Consider the following 21,765-nt stretch of genomic DNA (forward strand, 5'->3'; position numbering starts at 1 on the left):
TCCCTGTAGAGGTCCAAATTGCTCTCTATTGAGTCAGACCAATATATATTCCATCAGTATGGAGCCAGGAGACTTTTTGTGATTGTTGAGCTTTAGTTAATTCAGCATGGTATCTGTTGGACCTCTGTAGAGAAACCACTTGGACCAGAGGTCCAAAATCCCCCCTCCTTTAAGTCGGACCTATACATATTAAATATAAGGAAGCAGGCATTTGTGATTGCCAAGCTCTAGCTGTGACTCGGCAAGGGGTGTGTTGGACTTCGGCATAGAGATCACTTGGACCAGAGGCCCAAAATCCCCCCGGTTGAGTCAGACCTTGTCAGATAGAAGGGAGCAGGAGTTTTGAAGACCACAATTGAGTCAGGCCTAGAGAAATATAAAATAGAAGGAAGCAGGAGTATTAGTGATTGCCGAGCTCTAGCTCTGACTTAGCAGGGAGTTTGTTGGACCATTGCAGAGAGACCACTTGGACCAGAGGTCCAAAATCCCCCCTATTGAGTCAAATCGATATATATATTAAATCAGAAAAGAGCAGGAATTTTAGTGACTGTTGAGCTCTAGCTCTGACTTAGCAAGGAGTGTGTTGGACTTTTGCAGAGAGACCACTTGGGCCAGAGGTCCAAAATCCCCCCGCTGCTGAGTCAGACCTGTAGATAATCAATTTGTAGGAATATAGATATTTAATCAGAAGGAAGCAGGAGTTTGTGACTGCCGAGCTCTAGCTCTGATTTAGCTGGGGGTGTGTTGGACATCCTGTAGAGAGACCATTTGGACCAGAGGTCCAAAATCCCCCCCCCCCATTGAGTCCGACCTATACATATTTAAATAGTAAGGAGCAGGAGTTTTAGAGACCGCTTAAACCAGAGGTCCAAAATCTCCCCCCCTCCTTTAAGTAAGACCTATTCATATCAAATAGATGGGAGCAGGAGTTTTAGTGATTGCCTAGCTCTATCTCTGATTCAGCTAGGAGGGGGGATGTTGGACCTCTGTAGAGAGACCATTTGGACCAGAGGTTAATCCTTCCCTGCTGAGTCAGACCTATAGATATTCAATTAGTAGGAAGCAGAACGTTTTTGTAATTGTTGAGCTCTAACTCTAACTCCCCAGGGGGTGTGTTGGACCTCTGCACAATCCACACTTCACAATCCCCCTATTGAGTCAGACTTATACATATTCAAATAGAAGAGAGCTCTGACTCAGAAGTGGGTGTGTTGAACCTCTGTAGAGGAACCGCTGCTTCCACACAAGGGTTCCTATGCACCATGCTGGCAGGGGATAGGATTTTCTACTCGGGCTGTGTCTGCTTTCTTCAAACAAATGAACTGTAAGACATTGAACATACCTTTGTTATGATGCCCCTGGAATGTCTTTAGCTGATTTAAAATGAAAGTTTAGTTGGGTTTCACAGATTAACGCACATGTATAAGACGTGAACAGATATATATATATATTTTTTTTTGCATGGTTGTCTGGAGGTCAAGGTCAGTTAAATGTAAGAAGAGCTATGACCTGGCTGTTTTTGTAGCATTACAAGCAATTAACAATTGTGTGTTTTTTGGTCATGTTAGGGGCAGTTACTGCACAAATTCAGTATCTCAGATGAGGCTAGGACATGGCCCAGGACACTGCATTGGGGGGACAGTGGGCCAAGATACAGGACTGTCCTGGCAATTCTGGCAATGCGCCTATCACCGCTGATTACCATTCTTCTTTATTTAACATAATTCTGGCATTTTTTTGATGCCAGACTTTTATAAACTGGGGAAACCTAAGCCCGGTTTAACGATAAAATAACTTGGTTCACCTTTGAGTACACAATCGCCTTCAGTGAGCCAGTCACAAGTTGAAGGAACCATCCTCAACTAAATTGGGTGTCTTCTTTAGAACCTTTGCATAGGATCATCCGAAGACCAGTCTAAAGGGTTTCGTACCAGATAAAGCCCTTAGTCGTAGCTGGTCCCCTCAACAAACAACCTTCACATAGGATTATCACAGAGGAGACCAGTCCTGAAAGGTTTTGTACCAGATCAAATCCTTAGTAGCTGGTCCACCGACAAACAACCTTCACATAGTATTGTCGTAGAGAAGACCAGTCTGAAGGGTTTTCTAAGAGATAAAGTCCTTTGTTGTACCTGGTCTCCACAGCAAACAACATTCACATAGGATCATCACAGGGAAGACCAGTCTAAAGGGGTTTCTACCAAATAAAGTCCTTAGTCATAGCTGGCCCCCAACAAACAACCTTCACATAGCATCATTATAGAGAAAACCAGTCTCCAGGGTTTTCTAACAGATAAAGTCCTTAGTCATAGCTGGTCCCCACAGCAAACAACCTTCACATAGGATCATCAAAGAGGAGACCAGTCCTAAAGGGTTTTGTACCAGATAAAATCCTTAGTAGCTGATCCCCCCAACAAACAACCTTCACATAGGATTGTCACAGTGAAGACTAAAAGGTTTTCTAACAGATAAAATCCTTAGTCGTAGCTGGTCCCAACAGCAAACAACATTCACATAGGATCATCACAGGGAAGACCAGTTAAAAGGGATTTCTACTAGATAAAGTCCTTAGTCATAGTTGGTCTCCCAACAAACAATCTTCACATAGAAAACCCTTGAGACTGGTCTTCTCTATAATGATTCTAACATATAAAGTCCTTAGTTGTAGCTAGTCCCCACAACAAACAACATTCACATAGGATCATAACAGGGAAGACCAGGCTCAAGGGGTTTCTACCAGATAAAGTCCTTTAGTCATAGCTGGCTCCCAACAAACATCCGTCACTTAGGATCTTCACAGAGCCGAACAGTCTGAAGGTTTTTTTACCAGATAAAGTCCTTAGTTGTAGCGGGTCCACCAAGAAACAACCTACATCTAGGATCAGCACAAAAAGAACCAGTCTGTAGTGTTTTATATCAGAGCAGGCCCTCAACCAAAGCAAACAACCTTCACATATAATGATCACGGAGAAGGTTCTTTGCCAGAATGTTCCCCTAGTCATAGCTGGTCCACACAACAAACAACCTATACATAGGATCAGCACTAGGAGAATTAATCTGTACTGTTTTGTACCAGAACAAGTCCTCAGTTGTAGCTGGGTCCCATAACAAGCAACCATCACACGGGATCAGAAAAAAGAGAAACCGTCAAAAGGGTTTTGTACCAAGCCATATTCGTTCTTCACAACACACTACCTTCACACAAGAGCAGCACAAAGAGGACCAGTCTGTACTGTTTTGTACCCGAACCAGTCCTTAGTCATAGCTGGTCCCCACAACAAAAAAACCTTCACACAGGATCACACAGCGAGGACCAGTCTGAAGTGTTTTGGTCCACTCTGATGTTATGTGACCAATAAAACTGAATATTTGAAAGGATTTTCAGTATTAGAATGTTGCTGAAGATTATCCCCTAGATCTTCATTAATAGACCCTTAGAGAGCAATTTCAGCATTGTCCCTCAGGATGTCCCTTACCGTACAGAGCCTAAAATAAGAGATTTTGCTCCCTAGACATTGCACTTGCCCCGTAGTAATTCTCAGAGTAACACACCAGGAACCATCTGGGTAACACCACAGAGGATTGTGTTAATTGGGTGATTAATATTTGTGCCAAACAGTTTATATATTGCTATATTCTCCATGGAGGAGGTTACCAGATCCTCCTAATCAAGGAATGCTATCTTGCCCTTTTGAACCAGTAATATCCCCTAAAGCTGGCTATGGATGGTTCAAATCTAGGCCAGTTCAGCAGGGTCCGCCCAAGATTCGAATCATGTATAGGCAGGCTAAATGTACACAAGTTGATCGATCAACTTGGGTACAGCCAGCCTGTCGGATTTTACATGTGATTTTTGGCCAGTGGCTATTATAGCCACTAGGAATAATCGCTGTGTTTTCCCAGCGGGGATGGGTCCCAGCCCTCGCTGGGAGAACACAATGGCTCTGTGGGAGGGATTCACCCATCAACACTGACTGTGTTGATGGGGGAATCAAGCTTCAGCTATGACTGGCTTTAGTCTTCTTTCCATGTTATTTTTGATGTCCCACTTGCCACTGGTCTGTCAAATGGAGGCTAAAGAAAATGCACAGATGTGGCATAAAACCCATTTTATTATTTCCCATTGTAGAAAGTGTTGACTTTTTCATAATGAGTTCTAGAGGGAACAATAGTAATCGTAATTTTCCAGTGAAGGCTGGCCAATGACAGGGCACATTGGACTGCGGCTGTCCTCCACCATTGGGCGGATATCTCCCCAGAACAGATGGGTGGCCACTTCTAGTCTTTGTACCCACTTGTAGATGAACACAGATTTACCAACTTCATCTGGAGCATACTTTGGTGAAGTTTTAGTTCTCTTTTTTTTTTATGGAGAACAGTTGGTGATCGCTGAACGCTTCCAGCATGTTATCACTACATCCAATACCAAGCTATTCTGTGCTCAGACTCGCTTGTCACACTCTACACATTACCTTCAGTGGTTCTCGTATCTGTTGTAGTACTTGCATTCGTCTGGCTGTGAATGACCACCCATCATAGATCAGACAAAAAGGAACTATGTCCATACAAACAAACCCATTAACTAATTTTGTTGTTTTTTTGTTAAATATTCTGAAGTATATTTCTAGAACATGTGGAGGCCTGAGGCTTAGAACTTCTGTGTTTTGGAGGTTGATAGTGGCCAATATACATGGTGTCTATCCAGTCTCGTTTTTATGTTTTTTGAATCAGTAGTTTACTAGAATTCAATTTTTATGTTTTTGCACTAGGACGGGATTGGCTTTGATTGTACAGAAAATATAAATAACTGATATATAAACCCTCTGCTTTCCGCTCAAGGTTCTCTTTAGTATATTGTGCAGTGTATGGGCCTACATGCCTTAGGATTTATCTGTAGAAAGGACAGTGCTTTCCTTTCCCAGATAAAACTCTTTAAAGACTCTGCCTAGAGCTTATTGGTACAATTGGCTCAATGCTTCCTGAATGAGCATTTTACCCCCCCCCCCCTGAAGTTGACTTTGGCATTAGATGGGCAATTGTTGCAATACATTGGCAGTAAATGAGTACTTGTCCAGACTGCTTCCATCCAACTTTTCTTTCCTTTGCTGGAGGCCTCTATTCCAGCAGAAGGCGTTAGTTCCAGATCTCAACATATACAATCTGTGTCCAGAGGAAAGAGCTGGAGGAGCTCTTGGCCTTAACCACCTGGCTAGCTATACTAGCCACTGTATGATTGAAGGGAGGAGTAAACTGGGCAAAGTTTGGTTTGCAGGACATTTGGCGAACCCAGCGGGAAGTCTAACCCTGAACATAGTGCCGAACCCTATTTAAGTCTATGGGAGTTGAAACTTGCTGTTTTTATTCCCTTGCCTTTTTCGAGGCCCATTTGCAAGTATGTCCATGCAACAGCCATTTCTATTCACAAAATAGCATTAACAGGAGGTAAAGGGCACGCAGACAAGGAGCATTGGGCTAATGATATCCCTGTGCCCTACATGCTACAGCATTCTCTAGAGCAGCCTTTCTCAACTATTTTAACCGGAGGAACTCTATAACTGTTTTAGGTCTTGGGGAACCCTAGCTAAGATTAGTCCATCGGAGGTAATTAGGAAAATTCCTCTTGCATTGGTGGACAGTGGGAAGAGTGGTGGTTAGAATACCACCCTTACAGGTAGTTGACAAGATCACTGGTGATATGCATATGACTCTGCCAAGTGGCATTGGCCCCAGAACTATGCAGACAGATTTATCTGTAGAAAGGACAGTGCTTTCCTTTCCCAGATACAGCTCTTTAAAGACTCTGCCTAGAGCTTATTGGTACGATTGGCTCAATGCTTCCTGAATGAGCACTCTCTACTCCCCCCCCCCCCACCCCACCGAAGTTGACTTTAGCATTAGATTGGCAATTGTTGCAATACATTGGCAGTAAATGGGCACTTGTCCAGACTGCCTCCATCCAACTTTTCTTACCTTTGCTTGAGGCCTCCATTCCAGCAGAAGGTGTTAGTTCCTGATCTCAACATACACAATCTGTGTCCAGAGGAAGGAGCTGGAGGAGCTCTTAGCCTTAACCACCTCTACAGCCCTGGCTTGCCATATCCGTCACTGCGTGATTGAAGGGAGGAGTAAACTGGGCAAAGTTCAGTTTGCAGGACATTCGGCGAACCCAGCCGGAAGTCTAACCCTGAACATAGTGCCGAACCCCATTTAAGTCGGCCTTTCTCAACTATTTAAATCGGAGGAACTCTAGAATTGTTTTAGGCCTTGGGAAACCCTAGCTAAAATTAGTCCATTGGGGGTAATTGGGAAAATTCCCCTTGCATGGGTGGACAGTGGGTAGAGTGGTGGTTGGAATGCCATCCTTACAGGAAGTTAACAAGATTACTGGTGTTATGCATATGACTCTGCCAAGTGGCATTGGCCCCAGAACTGTGCAGACACCATTGAATAATAGGTCAGTCTACACCTAAGCTCAAGGAACCCCCTAGTATCCTCTGAAGTGTTTTAGGAAACCTCACTAGGGTTTTACCGAACCCTTTGTTGAAAATGGCTTCTCTAGAATTTTTAGAGAGCTGTATCTGGGAAAGGACAACACGGAGGTAATCAATACCTTACACTTGCCTCCTGTTGTCCTTTCCATAGATATTTCCTGGAGATCTCTCAAGGGTCCTCCTGAAATTGATTGTATGGCAGATGCTGGGGAAATCTACTTTACAGATTATATCTCCTGGGAACTCCATTGGTGGGATCTCGATGTTGAGTTGCCAGATCAGTTGTGGTCATGATGTATTCATGGAAAATCCAATACAATGAGGAGGAACACCTTGGAGCTGTGTTAGACTTCAAGGTGAGCTGAAAATATAAATTGAGATCCCACTGCTGAAGCCCCCAAGACATATAAATGGACAGATGATCCAACATAGTAGACTAGACACCTATGACTGAAAGGTCCATTTTGGATGACCTGACCTTGACATATAAATATAATGCTGGCAAATCCAGCCCAGGTTATGGTCCCATAATTACCTGATAAGGATATGATTGTATGGGGCTCTTGTATGGGTGACACCAGCAGACAACGATGGTACAAGGCTCTTGTATGGGTGACACCAGCAGACAACGATGGTACATGGCTCTTGTATGGGTGACACCAGCAGACAACCATGGTACAGGGCTCTTGTATGGGTGACACCAGCAGACAACCAAAGTACAGGACTCTTGTATGGGTGACACCAGCAGACAACCATGGTACAGGGCTCTTGTATGGGTGACACCAGCAGACAACCATGGTACAGGGCTCTTGTATGGGTGACACCAGCAGACAACCATGGTACAGGGCTCTTGTATGGGTGACACCAGCAGACAACCATGGTACAGGGCTCTTGTATGGGTGACACCAGCAGACAACCATGGTACAGGGCTCTTGTATGGGTGACACCAGCAGACAACCATGGTACAGGGCTCTTGTATGGGTGACACCAGCAGACAACCATGGTACAGGGCTCTTGTATGGGTGACACCAGCAGACAACCATGGTACAGGGCTCTTGTATGGGTGACACCAGCAGACAACCATGGTACAGGGCTCTTGTATGGGTGACACCAGCAGACAACCTTGGTACAGGGCTCTTGTATGGGTGACACCAGCAGACAACCATGGTACAGGGCTCTTGTATGGGTGACACCAGCAGAAAATGATGGTACAGGGCTCTTGTATGGGTGACACCAGCAGACAACCATGGTACAGGGCTCTTGTATGGGTGACACCAGCAGAAAATGATGGTACAAGACTCTTGTATGGGTGACACCAGCAGAAAATGATGGTACAAGACTCTTGTATGGGTGACACCAGCAGAAAATGATGGTACAAGGCTCTTGTATGGGTGACACAAACTGACGACGGTGGTGCTTGTAGCTGAGCCGTATCCAGACGCTGCTGATCCCACCCCAAGTTAAATAAGACACATCGACTAATCATCATGTGAATGTGAATAACCAAAGGAAAAATCTAATTTTGTTGAACGTAATAAGCTAAAAACATGTTTTTTACTGATTTATATATTTTTAATACAGATATTATGGGTATATCTTAGGTTATTTTTGGAAAGAGGGATGAAAATAACCGCATCTAATTCTGTCCTGTCCATTTTTTCTACATCTAGAGCGATGCGTGTAATAAAAGGCGTGTTTACAAATGTTTATCCATAGAGGAAATTAAAATAAAGACGTAGGATCTGACACACAAAGGAAAACTCTAGGCATCAAAGAGAACAAAGTATTAACGTGTCCGATTTTTTTTTTTGTTTGTTTGTTTTTAAAAGGGAATTTATCATTAAAATGTGTCTGTGTGATGTGCCTTTACCTGTATATTCATGTCATTGAGAATGTTGGGATTCAAAATAAAAGACGCGCATTTCTAAATGTGGTGTTTTGGGTGAAATTCTTGTGTACGGATGAGTTTGTCTATAGTTAAAGCTGAAGTTTAATTTGCTTAGAATTTTCCATCCCCAACTCCCCCCCCCCCTCAATATATACAATCCTCTACCCACAGTTGATCCCGAATAAGGCAAAAAAAAGCCCTATGAAGCATGGTACAATTTGCTATAAAGGGGGAAAAATGCTTCTTCATACCCTGAAGGCAATCAGATATTCCCTGGATAAACAATAAATGTCCATGTCCTATAGGGCCCAATCATGCCAGAATGCAATGTACAACAGCATTTCTTTTGAATTCTAGTATTCTCCAGAATCCCTGTATCTCCAGTGTCCTCCTGAGTTCTAGTGTTCTCCAGAATCCCTGTGTCTCCAGTGTCCTCCTGATTTCTAGTGTTCTCCAGAATCCCTGTGTCACCAGTGTCCTCCTGGGTTCTAGTATTCTCCAGAATCCCAGTGTCTCCAGTGTCCTCCTGATTTCTAGTGTTCTCCAGAATCCCTGTGTCCCCAGTGTCCTCCTGATTTCTAGTGTTCTCCAGAATCCCTGTGTCTCCAGTGTCCTCCTGAGTTCTAGTGTTCTCCAGAATCCCAGTGTCTCTAGTGTCCTCCTGAGTTCTAGTGTTCTCCAGAATCCATGTGTCTCCAGTGTCCTCCTGAGTTCTAGTGTTCTCCAGAATCCCTGTGTCTCCAGTGTCCTCCTGAGTTCTAGTATTCTCCAGAATCCCTGTGTCTCCAGTGTCCTCCTGGGTTCTAGAGTTCACTAAAATCCCTGTGTTTTCAATGTTCTCCTGAATTCTAGTTTTCAATAGAAATCATGTGCCTCCTGAGTTCTAGTGTTCACCAGAATCTCTATGTCTCCAGTGTCCTCCAATGTGCCTCCTGAGTTCTAGTATTCACCAGAATCCGCATGTCTCAAGTGTCCTCCTGAGTTCTAGTGTTCACCAGAATCCCTGAGTCTCCAGTGTCCTCCTGGGTTCTAGAGTTTACCAAAATCCCTGTGTTTCCAATGTCCTCCTGAATTATAGTTTTCAATAGAAATCATGTGCCTCCTGAGTTCTAGTGTTCACCAGAATCCGCGTGTCTCCAGTGTCCTCCTGGGTTCTAGTGTTCTCCAGAATCCCTGAGTCTCCAGTGTCCTTCTGAGTTCTAGTGTCCTCCTGAATTCTAGTGTTCTCCAGAATCCCTGTATCTCCAGTGTCCTCCTGAGTTCTAGTGTTCTCCAGAATTCCTGTGTCTCCAGTGTCCTCCTGAGTTCTAGTGTTCTCCAGAATCCCTGTATCTCCAGTGTCCTCCTGAGTTCTAGTGTTCTTCAGAATCCCTGTGTCTCCAGTGTCCTCCTGAGTTCTAGTGTTCTCCAGAATCCCAGTGTCTCTAGTGTCCTCCTGAGTTCTAGTGTTCTCCAGAACCCTGTGTCTCCAGTGTCCTGAGTTCTAGTGTTCTCCAGAATCCCTGTGTCTCTAGTGTCCTCCTGAGTTCTAGTGTTCTCCAGAATCCGTGTGTCCCCAGTGTCCTCCTGAGTTCTAGTGTTCTCCAGAATCCCTGTGTCTCCAGTGTCCTCCTGAGTTTTAGTGTTCTCCAGAATCCCAGTGTCTCCAGTGTCCTCCTGAGTTCTAGTGTTCTTCATAATCCCTGTGTCTCCAGTGTCCTCCTGAGTTCTAGTGTTCTTCAGAATCCCTGTGTCTCCAGTGTCCTTTTGAGTTCTATTGTTCTCCAGAATCCCTGTGTCTCCAGGGTCCTCCTGAGTTCTAGTGTTCTCCAGAATCCCTGTGTCTCCAGTGTCCTCCTGAGTTCTAGTGTTCTCCAGAATACCTGTGTCTCCAGTGTCCTCCTGAGTTCTAGTGTTCTTCAGAATCTCAGTGTCTCCAGTGTCCTCCTGAGTTCTAGTGTTCTCCAGAATCCCTGTATCTCCAGTGTCCTCCTGAGTTCTAGTGTTCTCCAGAATCCCTGTGTCTCCAGTGTCCTCCTGAGTTCTAGTGTTCTCCAGAATCCCTGTGTCTCCAGTGTCCTCCTGAGTTCTAGTGTTCTCCAGAATCCCTGAGTCTCCAGTGTCCTTCTGAGTTCTAGTGTTCTCCAGAATCCGTGTGTCCCCAGTGTCCTCCTGAGTTCTAGTGTTCTCCAGAATCCCTGTGTCTCCAGTGTCCTCCTGAGTTTTAGTGTTCTCCAGAATCCCAGTGTCTCCAGTGTCCTCCTGAGTTCTAGTGTTCTTCATAATCCCTGTGTCTCCAGTGTCCTCCTGAGTTCTAGTGTTCTTCAGAATCCCTGTGTCTCCAGTGTCCTTTTGAGTTCTATTGTTCTCCAGAATCCCTGTGTCTCCAGGGTCCTCCTGAGTTCTAGTGTTCTCCAGAATCCCTGTGTCTCCAGGGTCCTCCTGAGTTCTAGTGTTCTCCAGAATACCTGTGTCTCCAGTGTCCTCCTGAGTTCTAGTGTTCTTCAGAATCTCAGTGTCTCCAGTGTCCTCCTGAGTTCTAGTGTTCTCCAGAATCCCTGTATCTCCAGTGTCCTCCTGAGTTCTAGTGTTCTCCAGAATCCCTGTGTCTCCAGTGTCCTCCTGAGTTCTAGTGTTCTCCAGAATCCCTGTGTCTCCAGTGTCCTCCTGAGTTCTAGTGTTCTCCAGAATCCCTGAGTCTCCAGTGTCCTTCTGAGTTCTAGTGTCCTCCTGAGTTCTAGTGTTCTCCAGAATCCCTGTGTCTCCAGTATCCTCCTGAGTTCTAGTGTTCTCCAGAATCCCTGTGTCTCCAGTGTCCTGAGTTCTATTGTTCTCCAGAATCCCTGTGTCTCCAGGGTCCTCCTGAGTTCTAGTGTTCTCCAGAATCCCTGTGTCTCCAGTGTCCTCCTGAGTTCTAGTGTTCTCCAGAATCCCTGTGTCTCCAGTGTCCTTCTGAGTTTTAGTGTTCTCCAGAATCCCTGTGTCTCCAGTGTCCTCCTGAGTTTTAGTGTTCTCCAGAATCACTGTGTCTCTAGTGTTCTCCTGAGTTTTAGTGTTCTCCAGAATCACTGTGTCTCTAGTGTTCTCCTGAGTTTTAGTGTTCTCCAGAATCACTGTGTCTCTAGTGTTCTCCTGAGTTTTAGTGTTCTCCAGAATCCCAGTGTCTCTAGTGTCCTGAGTTCTAGTGTTCTCAAGAATCCCTGTGTCTCTAGTGTCCTCCTGAGTTTTAGTGTTCTCCAGAATCCCTGTGTCTCCAGTGTCCTCCTGAGTTTTAGTGTTCTCCAGAATCCCTGTGTCTCCAGTGTCCTCCTGAGTTCTAGTGTTCTCCAGAATCCCTGTGTCTCCAGTGTCCTCCTGAGTTCTAGTGTTCTCCAGAATCCCTGTGTCTCCAGTGTCCTCCTGAGTTCTAGTGTTCTCCAGAATCCCTGTGTCTCCAGTGTCCTCCTGAGTTCTAGTGTTCTCCAGAATCCCTGTATCTCCAGTGTCCTCCTGAGTTCTAGTGTTCTCCAGAATACCTGTGTCTCCAGTGTCCTCCTGAGTTCTAGTGTTCTTCAGAATCTCAGTGTCTCCAGTGTCCTCCTGAGTTCTAGTGTTCTCCAGAATCCCTGTATCTCCAGTGTCCTCCTGAGTTCTAGTGTTCTCCAGAATCCCTGTGTCTCCAGTGTCCTCCTGAGTTCTAGTGTTCTCCAGAATCCCTGAGTCTCCAGTGTCCTTCTGAGTTCTAGTGTCCTCCTGAGTTCTAGTGTTCTCCAGAATCCCTGTGTCTCCAGTATCCTCCTGAGTTCTAGTGTTCTCCAGAATCCCTGTGTCTCCAGTGTCCTGAGTTCTATTGTTCTCCAGAATCCCTGTGTCTCCAGGGTCCTCCTGAGTTCTAGTGTTCTCCAGAATCCCTGTGTCTCCAGGGTCCTCCTGAGTTCTAGTGTTCTCCAGAATACCTGTGTCTCCAGTGTCCTCCTGAGTTCTAGTGTTCTTCAGAATCTCAGTGTCTCCAGTGTCCTCCTGAGTTCTAGTGTTCTCCAGAATCCCTGTATCTCCAGTGTCCTCCTGAGTTCTAGTGTTCTCCAGAATCCCTGTGTCTCCAGTGTCCTCCTGAGTTCTAGTGTTCTCCAGAATCCCTGAGTCTCCAGTGTCCTTCTGAGTTCTAGTGTCCTCCTGAGTTCTAGTGTTCTCCAGAATCCCTGTGTCTCCAGTATCCTCCTGAGTTCTAGTGTTCTCCAGAATCCCTGTGTCTCCAGTGTCCTCCTGAGTTCTAGTGTTCTCCAGAATCCCTGTGTCTCCAGTGTCCTCCTGAGTTCTAGTATTCTCCAGAATCCCTGTGTCTCCAGTGTCCTCCTGGGTTCTAGAGTTCACTAAAATCCCTGTGTTTCCAATGTTCTCCTGAATTCTAGTTTTCAATAGAAATCATGTGCCTCCTGAGTTCTAGTGTTCACCAGAATCTCTATGTCTCCAGTGTCCTCCAATGTGCCTCCTGAGTTCTAGTATTCACCAGAATCCGCATGTCTCAAGTGTCCTCCTGAGTTCTAGTGTTCACCAGAATCCCTGAGTCTCCAGTGTCCTCCTGGGTTCTAGAGTTTACCAAAATCCCTGTGTTTCCAATGTCCTCCTGAATTATAGTTTTCAATAGAAATCATGTGCCTCCTGAGTTCTAGTGTTCACCAGAATCCGCGTGTCTCCAGTGTCCTCCTGGGTTCTAGTGTTCTCCAGAATCCCTGAGTCTCCAGTGTCCTTCTGAGTTCTAGTGTCCTCCTGAATTCTAGTGTTCTCCAGAATCCCTGTATCTCCAGTGTCCTCCTGAGTTCTAGTGTTCTCCAGAATTCCTGTGTCTCCAGTGTCCTCCTGAGTTCTAGTGTTCTCCAGAATCCCTGTATCTCCAGTGTCCTCCTGAGTTCTAGTGTTCTTCAGAATCCCTGTGTCTCCAGTGTCCTCCTGAGTTCTAGTGTTCTCCAGAATCCCAGTGTCTCTAGTGTCCTCCTGAGTTCTAGTGTTCTCCAGAACCCAGTGTCTCCAGTGTCCTGAGTTCTAGTGTTCTCCAGAATCCCTGTGTCTCTAGTGTCCTCCTGAGTTCTAGTGTTCTCCAGAATCCGTGTGTCCCCAGTGTCCTCCTGAGTTCTAGTGTTCTCCAGAATCCCCGTGTCTCTAGTGTCCTCCTGAGTTTTAGTGTTCTCCAGAATGCCAGTGTCTCTAGTGTCGTCCTGAGTTCTAGTGTTCTCCAGAATCCCTGTGTCTCCAGTGTCCTCCTGAGTTCTAGTGTTCTCCAGAATCCCTGTATCTCCAGTGTCCTCCTGAGTTCTAGTGTTCTCCAGAATCCCTGTATCTCCAGTGTCCTCCTGAGTTCTAGTGTTCTCCAGAATCCCTGTATCTCCAGTGTCCTCCTGAGTTCTAGTGTTCTCCAGAATCCCTGTATCTCCAGTGTCCTCCTGAGTTCTAGTGTTCTTCAGAATCCCTGTGTCTCCAGTGTCCTTTTGAGTTCTATTGTTCTCCAGAATCCCTGTGTCTCCAGGGTCCTCCTGAGTTCTAGTGTTCTCCAGAATCCCTGTGTCTCCAGGGTCCTCCTGAGTTCTAGTGTTCTCCAGAATACCTGTGTCTCCAGTGTCCTCCTGAGTTCTAGTGTTCTCCAGAATACCTGTGTCTCCAGTGTCCTCCTGAGTTCTAGTGTTCTCCAGAATCCCTGTATCTCCAGTGTCCTCCTGAGTTCTAGTGTTCTCCAGAATCCCTGAGTCTCCAGTGTCCTTCTGAGTTCTAGTGTCCTCCTGAGTTCTAGTGTTCTCCAGAATCCCTGTGTCTCCAGTATCCTCCTGAGTTCTAGTGTTCTCCAGAATCCCTGTGTCTCCAGGGTCCTCCTGAGTTCTAGTGTTCTCCAGAATCCCTGTGTCTCCAGGGTCCTCCTGAGTTCTAGTGTTCTCCAGAATCCCTGTGTCTCCAGTGTCCTCCTGAGTTCTAGTGTTCTCCAGAATCCCTGTGTCTCCAGTGTCCTCCTGAGTTCTAGTGTTCTCCAGAATCCCTGTGTCTCCAGTGTCCTTCTGAGTTTTAGTGTTCTCCAGAATCCCTGTGTCTCCAGTGTCCTTCTGAGTTTTAGTGTTCTCCAGAATCACTGTGTCTCTAGTGTTCTCCTGAGTTTTAGTGTTCTCCAGAATCCCAGTGTCTCTAGTGTCCTGAGTTCTAGTGTTCTCAAGAATCCCTGTGTCTCTAGTGTCCTCCTGAGTTTTAGTGTTCTCCAGAATCCCTGTGTCTCCAGTGTCCTCCTGAGTTTTAGTGTTCTCCAGAATCCCTGTGTCTCCAGTGTCCTCCTGAGTTCTAGTGTTCTCCAGAATCCCTGTGTCTCCAGTGTCCTCCTGAGTTCTAGTGTTCTCCAGAATCCCTGTGTCTCCAGTGTCCTCCTGAGTTCTAGTGTTCTCCAGAATCCCTGTGTCTCCAGTGTCCTCCTGAGTTCTAGTGTTCTCCAGAATCCCTGTATCTCCAGTGTCCTCCTGAGTTCTAGTGTTCTCCAGAATACCTGTGTCTCCAGTGTCCTCCTGAGTTCTAGTGTTCTTCAGAATCTCAGTGTCTCCAGTGTCCTCCTGAGTTCTAGTGTTCTCCAGAATCCCTGTATCTCCAGTGTCCTCCTGAGTTCTAGTGTTCTCCAGAATCCCTGTGTCTCCAGTGTCCTCCTGAGTTCTAGTGTTCTCCAGAATCCCTGAGTCTCCAGTGTCCTTCTGAGTTCTAGTGTCCTCCTGAGTTCTAGTGTTCTCCAGAATCCCTGTGTCTCCAGTATCCTCCTGAGTTCTAGTGTTCTCCAGAATCCCTGTGTCTCCAGTGTCCTGAGTTCTATTGTTCTCCAGAATCCCTGTGTCTCCAGGGTCCTCCTGAGTTCTAGTGTTCTCCAGAATCCCTGTGTCTCCAGGGTCCTCCTGAGTTCTAGTGTTCTCCAGAATCCCTGTGTCTCCAGTGTCCTCCTGAGTTCTAGTGTTCTCCAGAATCCCTGAGTCTCCAGTGTCCTTCTGAGTTCTAGTGTCCTCCTGAGTTCTAGTGTTCTCCAGAATCCCTGTGTCTCCAGTATCCTCCTGAGTTCTAGTGTTCTCCAGAATCCCTGTGTCTCCAGTGTCCTGAGTTCTATTGTTCTCCAGAATCCCTGTGTCTCCAGGGTCCTCCTGAGTTCTAGTGTTCTCCAGAATCCCTGTGTCTCCAGGGTCCTCCTGAGTTCTAGTGTTCTCCAGAATCCCTGTGTCTCCAGTGTCCTCCTGAGTTCTAGTGTTCTCCAGAATCCCTGTGTCTCCAGTGTCCTCCTGAGTTCTAGTGTTCTCCAGAATCCCTGTGTCTCCAGTGTCCTTCTGAGTTTTAGTGTTCTCCAGAATCCCTGTGTCTCCAGTGTCCTCCTGAGTTTTAGTGTTCTCCAGAATCACTGTGTCTCTAGTGTTCTCCTGAGTTTTAGTGTTCTCCAGAATCACTGTGTCTCTAGTGTTCTCCTGAGTTTTAGTGTTCTCCAGAATCACTGTGTCTCTAGTGTTCTCCTGAGTTTTAGTGTTCTCCAGAATCCCTGAGTCTCCAGTGTCCTTCTGAGTTCTAGTGTCCTCCTGAGTTCTAGTGTTCTCCAGAATCCCTGTGTCTCCAGTATCCTCCTGAGTTCTAGTGTTCTCCAGAATCCCTGTGTCTCCAGTGTCCTGAGTTCTATTGTTCTCCAGAATCCCTGTGTCTCCAGGGTCCTCCTGAGTTCTAGTGTTCTCCAGAATCCCTGTGTCTCCAGGGTCCTCCTGAGTTCTAGTGTTCTCCAGAATCCCTGTGTCTCCAGTGTCCTCCTGAGTTCTAGTGTTCTCCAGAATCCCTGTGTCTCCAGTGTCCTCCTGAGTTCTAGTGTTCTCCAGAATCCCTGTGTCTCCAGTGTCCTTCTGAGTTTTAGTGTTCTCCAGAATCCCTGTGTCTCCAGTGTCCTCCTGAGTTTTAGTGTTCTCCAGAATCACTGTGTCTCTAGTGTTCTCCTGAGTTTTAGTGTTCTCCAGAATCACTGTGTCTCTAGTGTTCTCCTGAGTTTTAGTGTTCTCCAGAATCACTGTGTCTCTAGTGTTCTCCTGAGTTTTAGTGTTCTCCAGAATCCCAGTGTCTCTAGTGTCCTGAGTTCTAGTGTTCTCAAGAATCCCTGTGTCTCTAGTGTCCTCCTGAGTTTTAGTGTTCTCCAGAATCCCTGTGTCTCCAGTGTCCTCCTGAGTTTTAGTGTTCTCCAGAATCCCTGTGTCTCCAGTGTCCTCCTGAGTTCTAGTGTTCTCCAGAATCCCTGTGTCTCCAGTGTCCTCCTGAGTTCTAGTGTTCTCCAGAATCCCTGTGTCTCCAGTGTCCTCCTGAGTTCTAGTGTTCTCCAGAATCCCTGTGTCTCCAGTGTCCTCCTGAGTTCTAGTGTTCTCCAGAATCCCTGTATCTCCAGTGTCCTCCTGAGTTCTAGTGTTCTCCAGAATACCTGTGTCTCCAGTGTCCTCCTGAGTTCTAGTGTTCTTCAGAATCTCAGTGTCTCCAGTGTCCTCCTGAGTTCTAGTGTTCTCCAGAATCCCTGTATCTCCAGTGTCCTCCTGAGTTCTAGTGTTCTCCAGAATCCCTGTGTCTCCAGTGTCCTCCTGAGTTCTAGTGTTCTCCAGAATCCCTGAGTCTCCAGTGTCCTTCTGAGTTCTAGTGTCCTCCTGAGTTCTAGTGTTCTCCAGAATCCCTGTGTCTCCAGTATCCTCCTGAGTTCTAGTGTTCTCCAGAATCCCTGTGTCTCCAGTGTCCTGAGTTCTATTGTTCTCCAGAATCCCTGTGTCTCCAGGGTCCTCCTGAGTTCTAGTGTTCTCCAGAATCCCTGTGTCTCCAGGGTCCTCCTGAGTTCTAGTGTTCTCCAGAATCCCTGTGTCTCCAGTGTCCTCCTGAGTTCTAGTGTTCTCCAGAATCCCTGTGTCTCCAGTGTCCTCCTGAGTTTTAGTGTTCTCCAGAATCCCTGTGTCTCCAGTGTCCTCCTGAGTTTTAGTGTTCTCCAGAATCACTGTGTCTCTAGTGTTCTCCTGAGTTTTAGTGTTCTCCAGAATCACTATGTCTCTAGTGTTCTCCTGAGTTTTAGTGTTCTCCAGAATCCCAGTGTCTCTAGTGTCCTGAGTTCTAGTGTTCTCAAGAATCCCTGTGTCTCTAGTGTCCTCCTGAGTTTTAGTGTTCTCCAGAATCCCTGTGTCTCCAGTGTCCTCCTGAGTTTTAGTGTTCTCCAGAATCCCTGTGTCTCCAGTGTCCTCCTGAGTTCTAGTGTTCTCCAGAATCTCTGTGTCTCCAGTGTCCTCCTGAGTTCTAGTGTTCTCCAGAATCCCTGTGTCTCCAGTGTCCTCCTGAGTTCTAGTGTTCTCCAGAATCCCTGTGTCTCCAGTGTCCTCCTGAGTTCTAGTGTTCTCCAGAATCCCTGTGTCTCCAGTGTCCTCCTGAGTTCTAGTGTTCTCCAGAATCCCTGTGTCTCCAGTGTCCTCCTGAGTTCTAGTGTTCTCCAGAATCCCTGTATCTCCAGTGTCCTCCTGAGTTCTAGTGTTCTCCAGAATCCCTGTATCTCCAGTGTCCTCCTGAGTTCTAGTGTTCTCCAGAATCCCTGTATCTCCAGTGTCCTCCTGAGTTCTAGTGTTCTCCAGAATCCCTGTATCTCCAGTGTCCTCCTGAGTTCTAGTGTTCTCCAGAATCCCTGTATCTCCAGTGTCCTCCTGAGTTCTAGTGTTCTCCAGAATCCCTGTATCTCCAGTGTCCTCCTGAGTTTGTGTTCTCCAGAATCCCAGTGTCCTCCTGAGTTCTAGTGTTCTCCAGAATCCCTGTGTCTCTAGTGTCCCCCTGATTTCTAGTGTTCTTCAGAATCCCCGTGTCTCTAGTGTCCTCCTGAGTTCTAGTGTTCTCCAGAATCCCCGTGTCTCTAGTGTCCTCCTGAGTTTTAGTGTTCTCCAGAATGCCAGTGTCTCTAGTGTCGTCCTGAGTTCTAGTGTTCTCCAGAATCCCTGTGTCTCCAGTGTCCTCCTGAGTTCTAGTGTTCTCCAGAATCCCTGTATCTCCAGTGTCCTCCTGAGTTCTAGTGTTCTCCAGAATCCCTGTATCTCCAGTGTCCTCCTGAGTTCTAGTGTTCTCCAGAATCCCTGTATCTCCAGTGTCCTCCTGAGTTCTAGTGTTCTCCAGAATCCCTGTATCTCCAGTGTCCTCCTGAGTTCTAGTGTTCTCCAGAATCCCTGTATCTCCAGTGTCCTCCTGAGTTCTAGTGTTCTCCAGAATCCCTGTATCTCCAGTGTCCTCCTGAGTTTGTGTTCTCCAGAATCCCAGTGTCCTCCTGAGTTCTAGTGTTCTCCAGAATCCCTGTGTCTCTAGTGTCCCCCTGATTTCTAGTGTTCTTCAGAATCCCCGTGTCTCTAGTGTCCTCCTGAGTTCTAGTGTTCTCCAGAATCCCCGTGTCTCTAGTGTCCTCCTGAGTTTTAGTGTTCTCCAGAATGCCAGTGTCTCTAGTGTCGTCCTGAGTTCTAGTGTTCTCCAGAATCCCTGTGTCTCTAGTGTCCTCCTGAGTTCTAGTGTTCTCAAGAATCCCCGTGTCTCTAGTGACCTACTGAGTTTGTGTTCTCCAGAATCCCTGTGTCTCCAGTGTCCTCCTGAGTTTTAGTGTTCTCTAGAATCCCCGTGTCTCTAGTGTCCTCCTGAGTTTTAGTGTTCTCCAGAATGCCTGTGTCTCCAGTGTCCTCCAGAATCCCTGTGTCTCCAGTGTACTCCTATGAGGTTGTTTACATTCCCAGAATCTGACAGCTACAAACCAGAGCACTTCCAGGTTCACTATTAAGGAGGAGGAAAGGCAAACCTCCTCTACTCTGCCACCCTTAATGTTTGGTGTTAAATTCGAGCATTACTCGGGCCAGAGATGTAATGTTAATAATGCATACCCTGAATGATTCTTGCAGATAACTTTTTTTGCATTAAATGCACAGTCAAAGTAACATTTGGGGAAGGAAGGGCAATTGGATAAAGCACAGCAAATGAGTATGTATTGTACAATATGTCCCCCCCCCCCCAAAAATGCATTGTAATTCTAATGATTCTTGAATTAGCCACTCTCTGCCCTGTATATAAAGTATCTCAAGAGTGGCTCATTAAAAGAATGGTCCTTACCACCACCTTGTGGCTAGGCAGAAAAATGACAAGCAGTTTGAAGGAACAATTTAACCACTTAAGACTCGGACCAAAATGCAGGTAAAGGACCCAGCCAGTTTTTGCGATTCTGCACTGCGTCGTTTTAACTGACAATTGCGCGGTCGTGCGACGTGGCTCCCAAACAAAATTGGCGTCCTTTTTTTACCACAAATAGAGCTTTCTTTTGGTGGTATTTGATCACCTCTGCGGTTTTTATTTTTTGCGCTATAAACAAAAATAGAGCGTAAATTTTGAAAAAAAAAACAATATTTTTTCCTTTTTGCTATAATAAATATCCCCCAAAAAATATATATAAAAAAAAATGTCCTCAGTTTAGGCCGATACGTATTCTTCTACCTATTTTTGGTAAAAAAAATCGCAATAAGCGTTTATCGGTTGGTTTGCACAAAAATTATAGTGTTTACAAAATAGGGGATAGTTTTATTGCATTTTTATTAATAATTTTTTTTTTTTTACTACTAATGGCGGTGATCAGCGATTTTTTTTTTTTCCGTGACTGCGACATTATGGCGGACACATCGGACAATTTTGACACATTTTTGGGACAATTGTCATTTTCAGAGCAAAAAATGCTATAAAAACGCATTGTTTACTGTGAAAATGACAATTGCAGTTTGGGGTTAAGTGTGACCTAATTAATGTTTCTAACTGTAGGGGGGCGGGGCTGGACATGTAACGTCATTGATCGTGCTTCCCTATATCAGGGAACACACGATCAATGGCAGTGCCACAGTGAAGAACGGGGAAGGTGTGTTTACACACGGCTCTCCTCGTTCTTCAGCTCCGGGGACCGATTGCGAGACTCCAGCGGCGATCGGGTCCGCGGGTCCCGCGGCCGCGGAGCTTCGGACCGGATCACGGGCGCGCGCCCGCGACCCACGGCTGGGCACTTAAAGAGGATGTACGTGCTTGTGCCCAGCCGTGCCATTCTGCCGACGTATATGTGCAGGAGGCGGTCCTTAAGTGGTTAAAGCGTAGGTCTGGCACATTTTTTTCTTTTTAAAAGTCCGCAGCTGCAAATACTGCAGCTGCAGACTTTTAAAATATGGACACTTGCTTGTCCAGGGCGCCCGTGATGTTGGCACCTGAAGCCGACCCGTCCCTCGGCTCTCGGGTGATGCTGCCTCCATCTAGACACATCACAGAGGTAACATATTTATGCCGTCCCAATCTAACCAGCGGCTCCTGAGGGGGTAGCGCTACCTATGTCTCCTCCTGTATCTTCTTAGTCCAACCCTCCAGTACTTTTAGCCTTCCCATTGGTGGCTTGACGGTTATATTACCAAGTGTAACGGTCAGGGGTTAACACCGTTCACAATCTCCCATTCCATCAACCCAAGACAGCTTCCGACACTCCAACCATCCAGCAGACCCGAACCATTCCATAAGAATTCACTCAATAACGAGACTGACAAGCTCTGTTACTGAGTCAAATGTATGAACCCTTTTAATGGTAACTCTCAGTCTTATATGCAGTACAACATATTACAGTAATCAAAGGAACAAAGAACTCTCCACCCACACATCACTTCAATACACACTCTCTTAGACAATGACATCCCGTTGAGCTAATTATTCCCCAGACATTCTGTCTCCGACAATAAGCGATTCACCTGCAGAATACACATTTCTATGACGGACGTTTTGGGCACCGATCTAACATGACCTAATTACCACAGCTGAGAAGTCACATTCCACACATAAAACAGTATTAGCATACTTAATGAAAGGTCTTGGAGCAGACTCAATTACCATCTCAACAGCCTGTGCTACACAGAGGAATGAGTCATTATTGACCGGTAGAGTCACAATATTAGTTCTTTGCAGACATTAAGGAATGTATCGAGGATTACTGTCCCTGCTAAAACAATCCCACATATGTCCCTTATTTCCTGGCTCAATCTGTGCCCAAAAGTCACTCCTGTTACATGGCTCCCTCCTTGTGGAACACTCCGGCAAACCCGACTTGATCCTTTCCGGGTGAACTTGGGGATGTCCGGAACTAGGAGGCCGGGATGATGTCTGTTTGCCGGGATAACCCATCAGCATTGCCATTTGGCTTACCAGGTCTGTAGCTGATGGTGAAGGTGAATAATGGAATTCAGTTCTGGAACAGTCACTTGCTTTGCTCTCTCAATGGCTCCCAAAACCTGTTGCTGATGCTCTTGGGACAGATAAGGCACCACCTGGGCGCAAATCCCATTTAACCTTTTGACAATTTCTGCCTGTTTGTGCATTTCAATGTTCAAGCCACGGGACATC

This window comes from Rana temporaria, chromosome 1 (assembly GCF_905171775.1).
Source record: "Rana temporaria chromosome 1, aRanTem1.1, whole genome shotgun sequence".
Classification (NCBI taxonomy): domain Eukaryota; kingdom Metazoa; phylum Chordata; class Amphibia; order Anura; family Ranidae; genus Rana; species Rana temporaria.